The sequence below is a fragment of the Tinamus guttatus genome, unplaced genomic scaffold (genome assembly GCF_059628265.1).
Source record: "Tinamus guttatus ecotype Peru unplaced genomic scaffold, ASM5962826v1 Tinamus_guttatus_pri_ptg000546l, whole genome shotgun sequence".
In the NCBI taxonomy this organism is placed as follows: Eukaryota; Metazoa; Chordata; class Aves; order Tinamiformes; family Tinamidae; genus Tinamus; species Tinamus guttatus.
In genome coordinates, this window is record NW_028289080.1 from 390,424 (window position 1) to 399,149 (window position 8,726).

Here is an 8,726-nt window from a genome sequence, read left to right on the forward strand (position 1 = left end):
CCACAGACATTCCTACACCTTCAGGAAAGCCTCTGGGGAGGCCACCTGCCAGCATAGCCTTTGCTCTCATTGTGATGGTGCTAATGTAGCACTACGTTAGCATGATGCCAACACAGAGATCGTGCGAGGGAGGCGCAGGGTCAAAAGCAGACTCCCAGCCCCGGGCATCCAGAGAGCAGCCTTGGGCCTGTGCTGGCACCTGCTTGGCAGACTCCCATGAGGTACAGATCTGGAGGACAGAGGGCTCCCAAAAGCTGGATAATATTCAAGAATCCCTTCCTCCATGTTCCTTTGTTGAAAAGCCCAGCCTGTGGGGTGGGAAACTGCCCCCAGCCCCCACAGGCTGCTTAAGGCATGGCTTGGGGAACTGCTGAGAGATGCCGGCGTGCCATGTGCAGCTGGGCCTGGTTCTGGGGCAACAACAACAACAATTTGGGGGACACATGCTAATGCACAGCAAGATTGTGCTCTGTGCCCGCAAGGAGCAGTAGCTCGCCCACGTGGAGGGGGACATGGTGAGGAGCAGCCTGTTGCACTGCAGAAGCAGCTGCCAGGCGACGACTCTGGGTGCCATAGCTCAGAGATGTCCCTATAGCAGCAGCTCCACAGCCTGCTCACACCTCCATTCCCAACATGCATTGTCTCTTTTTCAAGAGAGTTTGCTTTTAAGCTCCGTTTCCAAACGCATGATCATATCCCTTCTGAATATTCCTGGGTACTAGCTGTTGGCATGGATTTCCATCTGGGGGAGTAGAAGTTGGATTTTTTTTTTCTCTCTTCATGTTAATAACATAGAATATTTTCTCTTCTCCTGAAAAGCTTCTGACACTAAAGTTTAGGAGAGCAGAGATTTCTATGCTCTGAAACTGATGCTAATGTGAGGTCAAGGGTCTTCTGGAGACTGAGCTCTCCCTGTGCCCCGCACTTCTGAGTGCAGTTCTGAGAGGCCTTTGAGGAGAACTGTGGCCAGCGTGGGCTGCGGGCTCCCGATAGCCTTCCCTGAGGTGTGCAGGGATGCCAGGCACATTTGGTCTCCAGCAGGTTCTCTCCAGCCCAGGCCAGATGTTTTGGGCAGGGGTAGGAGTTGTGTATCCAGCTGGGCAGCCACAGAAAATGCAGATGAGGAAGCACATGCACAGCAGCCTGCTCCCATTGCCCATGCATGCACATGAGCCACTTCCCAGTGTGGTGCAGGTGTGTGACCACACACGTTAATCATGTGGGACCAGGAGTGTTTGTCCATTTTTCTGTCCAGGTTTGCCCAGCAAAGCCCCAGCACTGGCATCCCTAGGCGATTTCAGGCTGTCCCCGCAGTCATCCTAGGCCAAGGACTAGGCAAACTCTGTCTTGCTGCCCTGACATAGTGGTTGCCCGACGTGTCTGCCCAGGGTGTCACAGCCCAACTCGTGGCCTAGATGTAGCTTCCCATAACAGGCTGGCAAAGGCTCTGAGCATTGGCAGGGCGCGGGGATGCAGGGTCTCCTGGCTGGGCTGCATTCACATCTCCCAACCTGAGCTGCTCTGGAGGCCTCTCAGGAAGCCCTCCTTGGGGTTGCTCAGCTCCTGAAATGGAAGCAGCTCAGGCAGCTGCTTGAGACAGCACAGATTTGGCAGATTGGTGAGTGCTTGGTAAGACCAAACTTTGGACAGCCCCAAAGCCACCAAGACATGCCCCGCAGAAGGCCTGCCACCCTTGCCCTCTCCCTCACCCATGTCACTTCCCCACTGCCAGCCCATTGCTGCGGGCTCTGGAGCTGCACACGCGCTCCCATTTCTCCCACACTCTGTCCCACTGGACTCTCCTCAAGGGCCACGATCCATCACTGCCTCCAGGATGGGGAAGGAGCCCCTGGCCCAGCTGGGCCTTGCTACCAGGATGGCACCTCAGCCTGCCACAAATGCGAGCACTGTGCCCTCTGCTCCCCCTAAAGCTCGGTGCCACCTGGCTGGGACCCTGAATGACCTGGCAGAGCAAGAGAATGAGCACACAGCTCTGGTAGGAGGACTGGCCAGGCTGTCAGAGGTCTGTACCAAGCCCTGACGCTTGTGCTCTGTGCAGCTGGGGAGGAACAGGAGCAGAGCTGATGAATCCCTACAGCAGAGCCCGGCCTGCCTGGAGCAGAAGTGCTGCGCTACTCACAGGAGCAGGATCAGGACTACCCGGCTGCAGGGACGTTTCAGGACAGGGACACAGGGGAGCTGCTCGGGGACAGGGACTCTGGGAGACCATAGCATGGGGACGTTCCTGCCAGGACACGTGTGTGCCAGCGCCTTCCCCGAGCACGGGGTAAGGGACACGGCCCAAGTGACGGCACTGGGATCTCAAACATTCCTGGACCCACCACCCCAAGAGAAGATTCCAGAAGTCGCAAGGAGGACCTGGTGCCACCTGCCTAGACTTACTGGTGCTGCCTCCCTTGAATGACAGGTGTCTCAACCACTCCTGAGAGTGGGATGAGAGAAGGTTCCAGAAGCCCAGGAGATGGGTCCAATAAATAAGGGCACGAGCACACCCCTGTGGGTGCTTTCTACACTGATTTTTTTCAGGGGGGTGTGGTTTTGAGCAGGATGTGAAAGCAGGCATGGGGAAGGAACACCATGCGTCCTTCCTGAAAGGCAGCAGATTTGAGAGCTGCCTTAGAGTATCTTGATAGCTCTGCATCATGGCTGCAGAACTTCCTAGACCTTCAGGAAGGCCTCTGGGGAGGCCACCTGCCAGCATAGCCTTTGCTAACATTGTGAGCGTGCTAATGTAGTGCTATGTTAGCGTGATGCCAACACAGAGATTGCACGAGGAAGGTGCAGGGTCAAAAGCAGACTCCCAGCCCCGGGCGTCCGGAGAGCAGCCTTGGGCCCGTGTTGGCACCTGCTTGGGAGACTCCCATGGGGTACGGTCCTGGAGGATAGAGGGCTCCCAAAAGCTGGATAATATTCGAGAATCATTCCTCCATGTTCCTTGGTTGAGAAGCCCAGCCTGTGGGATGGGAAACTACCCCCAGCCCTCACAGACTGCTTAAGGCATGGCTTGGGGAACTGCTGAGAGGTGCCACGTGGAGCTGGTGCTGGGGCAGCGCCTTCCTCTGCAGCAAACGGGAACACGGGAAAGTGTTAACACAGGCATTTCATGGCTCCTCCAATGATGCAGGAATACCAACCAGGAAGAATGTCTGGTGGGCACATGCTAATGTACAGCAGGATTGTGCTCTCTGCCCACAAGGAGCAGTGGTTTGCCGGCTGCTTCAAGGCCATAGTGAACAAGTGCTTCCTTAGCGCTTTCTGGGTGCCACACTGTGCAATGGGACATGCAGCCCTACAGCAGTTCCAGGATGCTGAGTTCAAGCTGTTGGTACTGCTCAGCACAGCCCTTGGGAGCGGGTGGGAATCCCGCACCGGCATTTCCTGAACCCAGCCTGAGCCCAACTCCAGCACCAGCGCCACCTCCACCACAAAAGAGGGGTATGCGGGAGCGACTGCCCGCCATTATCATCCCCATCATCCCCCAAACCAGGGATCTCTCAAACATTTTAAACAGGGGGCCAGTTCACTGTACCTCAGACACTGTCGGGGGCCGGACTATAGTTTGGAAAAAATGAATGAATTTCTATGCACACTGCACATATTTTATTTGTAGTAGTGCACAAAAACAGGAAAAAGAATGCAGTATTTAAAATGAAGAACAATTGTAATCAACAAAAACAATATTTCAGTGTGAAATATGGGCCTGCTTTCGGCTAATGAGATGGTCAATGTTAGGGTCCATATTTGTCACTGCTAGTTGTAGCAAGTGATGCAAGTGTTCATCAGTTAGTCTGGATCTGATTGGAGATTTCAGATGTTTCATTCGGGAAAAAGTCTTCTCGCAGACATAGGTGCTGCCAAAGATGGTTGCAATTTTGAGTGCATGGTTCCTGAGATTATGATATGTCTCTGAGGGGAGAGATGCATAGAAATTAGTAAGGCTGCTTAGTTTGAATGCATCTTTCAGCGAGTCACAAGTCTGTAGTTCGGCCAATTCCATTTGGTAAATCGGATCAACAGTTTCAATGTCAACAGAAAATGGGTTCTGGAAAAGCTGTATGTCCTGTTCATGGAGACGAAGCTCTTTAAATCTAATTTGAACTCCTTTTGCAACATTTCTAGTACATCCATATATCTTTTGTTTGGGGATGCAACTGCTGGTTTTTCTGCAGACAGGTTTTGAGTTGTGGGGAGATGGCAGAAGTTTTCCTCCTTTACTTGGTTAATGAGCAGGTCTAATTTGACTGAAATGCTTTCACATGTGAATACATATCACAGATGAGCTTCCCCTGTCCTTGAAGTTGGACATTGAAATTGTTGAGTAGCTCGGTTACATCTGTTAGAAACGCAAAGTGCCATTTCCATTCTGCATCTTTGAGCCCTGGTACTCTTTGTTTTTAGAAACCATAAAATCATAAAGCTCTGGAAGTAAGTCATAAAATCGTTTCAAAACTCTCCCTCGACTCAGCCAACGGACTTCTGTGTGGTACAGAATATCTTCATAGGCAACATTTAGCTCAGAGAGAAATTTCTGAAACTAAGTGTGGTTTAGTGCATGAGCTCTAATGAAGTTAACACAAGAAACTACAATTTTCATGACAGAGTCCAGCTTCAGTGATTTACCACACAGTGCTTGTTGGTGGATGATGCAGTGTATGGCTATTGGATGTGAATGGTTGCGTTTGTCCATCTCTTTGTTAATGCGTGCAACCACTCCTTTCATGGACCCCACCATGCTAGGAGCACCATCAGTTGTCATACTGAATAGTTTACCCCAGTCCAGCTCCAAATCATCCACAGTTTGGTAAACTTTCTCATAGATATCCTCTCCTGTAGTTGTTCCTTTGATGCTTTTCAGTGCAGCAAGCCCCTCTCTGACTTCGAAAGAATCATTTGTCCCACGAATGAAAATTAGAAGTTGTGCAGAATCACGAACATCATTGCTTTCGTCGAGTGCCCATGAGAAATAGCAAAGTTTTTTTGAGGAGTTTTGCAACTGCAGATCCAAATTTTCCCCCATTTCTTCAATCCTTCGTGTCATTGTAGGTCCTGAAAAACTCACTGTACTAAATAAATCCGCCTTCTCTGGACACATCTCTTTGGCAATAGAAAGAAGGCATTCTTTAACAAATTGTCCTTCTAGGAATGCTCTGCAAGTGCGCGCTATGAGCTTGGCAACTTGATAGCTTGCTCGAAGTGATGATATATTGAGCTGCTTTTGCTTCACAGAAGTATTTTGCTGAGTTGTCAATCCATGTTTCAGTCTTAATATTTTATCTTTTCTCACTTGTCCGACCAAAGAATCATATTTATGTTTACGTTGAGTTTCGTAGTGTCGATGCAAATTGTATTCCTTGAACACAGACACTGAATTCTGGCATATCAAACAAACAGCTCTTTCTTTGTACTCTGTGAAAAAATAATCAGAAGTCCACTTTTCTTGGAATACCCTGCACTTGGAGTCAATTTGTCTTTTTTTTGCCATGATGGTGCCCACGCTTCCCACTGGTGCTGGCTGCGTGTCCTGCCTGGGAGCTGGAGGGAGGGAGGGAGGGAGAGACGGGGGAGCTGCCCCGCTCCTCAGCCCGGCCGCGCAGTGCGGAAAGGGTCACCAGAAGGGACCAAAGGAGCTTTGCCACGCTGGGGCTCTGGCGATTCGCCCGAGTTGGCTGGACCTCGCAGTGCAGAGGCTGCCGACTGAGCTTGCCCGGCAGAGGAGATGCCCGCGCGTCTCGCCTGCCGCGCATCGCAGAGGAGGAGCAGGAGGCGGCGGACGGGGCAGCGGCGGCGCAGTTTGTAGCCGAGAGGCGCCCCTGGGAGGGGGCAGGTTGAGAACGAGGCGCTGGTTTCAGCCCAGTCCCAGCAGGTGCTTGGGGGCTGTGGAGGCGGCGCGCGGATTCAGTGGCAGGAAGTCATCTGCGGCTGCTTGGTTTCCTCCCCCAACACGCGGCGGGGAGGGGCGGGGGGGTTCTGTAAATACCGGTGGGCCAGATTGAGGACCCTGGGGAGCTGTATCTGCCCCGCGGGCCGTAGTTTGAGGACCCCTGCCCAAACCGATGATCATTTGCAGAAAGGCAGGGCAGCAGGGCAAAGGTGCCATGGAGCGAGAGCCACCTGTGGCATTGGAGAAGCTGGGGCACTGGGGGGAGCCCTCCAGCCCCATGGGACAGCTCCAACTCACTGTGGCATCCTGCAGACGGTCCAAGAGATAAATCACCATGGTGGCAGCGTGGCTGGGTCTGTCCCTTGCAGAAAACCAGTGGAAGGAGTTTGGGGCAAGGAGGGAACACAAGGTGCTTTCTGGAGGCATGCATGGAGGCAGCAGGGGCATCAAGCCTGCCAGGGCCTTAGCAGAACTGTGGCCGTCCAGTCGCAGCCCTGACCAGCAGCTTTGCTCTGCTCAGATGTTGTTGCCCTTCACAGTATCCCAGAAAGAAGCTGAGCGCCAGAGGGCTATGGGCCGGATTGTGGTGCTGAGTCGGCTCCTGGGCAGCTCTTCTCTTTTGGAGGTAACCAAGTGGCTCCAGGCCATAGGTGACCCTCTGCTCAAGCAGGCTCAGGCAGGCTCCGGCACTCTCAGGCAGGAGGAGAGGGCTCATGTTGGCTTGGTGTTGGTGGTCCCCACTGCCATTGCTTGGCCTTGCTGCCTGTCCTTCCTACCTCCCTCAGAAGTGGCTCAGCCATGGAGGAAGCGGCATCAAGCCCTTCCTCTTCCAAAAGAGGCCTCTGGACTTCCTGGGGCAGCTGATGGGGCACCTCACGCTGTGCTGTGCTGAGGAAGACCAGGAGATCAGCCAGAGCGCGGCAGAAGAGCTTCACCACTTCTACAGGATCATTCTGCTGCGAAAGAGTAAGAGACCCTGGGGAAGGCTGGCGCCTTCCAGCACCCGCAGCCCAGGCAAGGCCACACAAGGAGACACGTTGCCTCAGCCGTGCCATGAAGAGCCATGGCAGGCACCTCACTGACGTGACCCAGGGCTGTTTTGTCCCTTGGAGCAGTGCTTTAGAGAGCGTCCACATCAACTAGCAGAGCTCAGAGCCTGTGCCAGCAGCCTTCCAGGCCTGCTCTCCTGCCTGGGAGCACAAAGAGACACCAACCTCTGCGGCCTTTCCGCATCCTAACCGGCAATATCCTCTTTACCACCTGGCAAGAAGCTCATGTCCTCCCTAGGAGGCTCTCTGCTCCTTACACTGCAGTGACAGCCCCCTTGTGCAAGCCACAGAGCTCTCTTTGTTGCCCTTGATCAGCCACCTCCCCTCCTCCTGACTGCTCTGTGTTTCCCCTCTGGCACAGGCAGAAAGAGGGCAGCTGAGAATCCAGCGCTTCCAGAGATGAACTGGCAGGGGGAAGCCCCGAACACCTTCTGGCCCAGCAAGGCCACTGATTAGAGCACGGTGAGAAGCTCTTTCCTCCCTCCCTGTGGCCTTCTTGGGCACAGTGCTGGCAGAAGGCATTGTGCCAGCACCGCTCTGCTTGCTCGCCTTCATCTGAGCCACTATCAGCTCCTCAGGCCGTGCACTGAGTGCCATGGCTCTTTCCTCCCACAGTTACTTGGCATCTTTCTCTTTCCTTCTGAGAGGACAGACTTCCTCCTGACAATCATCAATGGCATAACAGACCCAAGGCTCTTGAACACTGAGGGGGTGGAGCACATGATGGAGGCGGTCTTGAGGGAGCCTGACTCTGAGCTGGATAGGGTAAGCGGCTTGCAAGCACATTGCCCTGTGCTTGCACACTCTGGGCGCTGAGCCCTCTGATCACCGCACAGCCCTTGAGGACAGAATGGAGCCATGAGAAGGCTTGACTTCTCGGTGGCCCCTGTGGCAATGGCTACACTCCTGCAGAGGCCCCTCTCTCACCTGTGCCCTTTCTGGGTGCCCCAGGTGATTAGCAGCCTCCACAAGAAGCTGATGGACATCAGTGAGGCATCGCTCCAGGACATCTTGAAGAGCAGCCTTTTCCAAATGGCCTGCTTGGACCCTGCTCAGGTGGTGGAGGCTCTGTTGAACACCTCCCTGGTGTGTGACAGGTATGGGCCTGACAGCCTTGAGGACAGCTCCAGGGCTACAGCAGCTCGAGGCAGCTTCCCTGACAGCATGTTCTGGGTCTGCAGTGTTGCCAGTAGCATGTGGAGGGTGCTGGTCTCCAAGCAGTGCCTTGCAGAGGAGGTGCTGAAGGAGCTGCTCTCTTGGCTGCGGGACCGGCCGCTGCTGAGACGGCACACCTCCCGTTTGCCAGCAGGCAGCTACATCCTTCCCCTGACTGTGAGTTTCCAGGCGAGGCCTGACCTAGCCCTGCACAGAGCCTCGCCATGGCTTGCCTTGGCTTGCCTGATCTCTCTGCAGCCAGACCCATCTCGAGGTGTTTTTTGCAGGCAACCAGGGTCCTGAACGAGATTCTCCAGGAGCCCTCCAGCAAAGTGCCCGTGCAGTTAATTTCTCCCCAGCTCTACCTAGCGGTGCTCTTCCAGATCTACTTCATCATGGAGTACACACAAGAGGACCTCCAAGAGTACTGCCAGATGTGCAGTCACGCGGATGACAGTCCTCCAGTCAGCCCTGTCAGGTGCTGCGTCCCTCTGTGCCGCTCTCTGCCATGAGCGCAGCGCTTGGGCTTGGCTTCTGTGTGTGACCTGCCTTTGCTCTCCATGCAGGAGCGCAGTGCAGGCCCTGAAAGCTCTGCTCTGCTGTGCTGACTGTGGCCACCT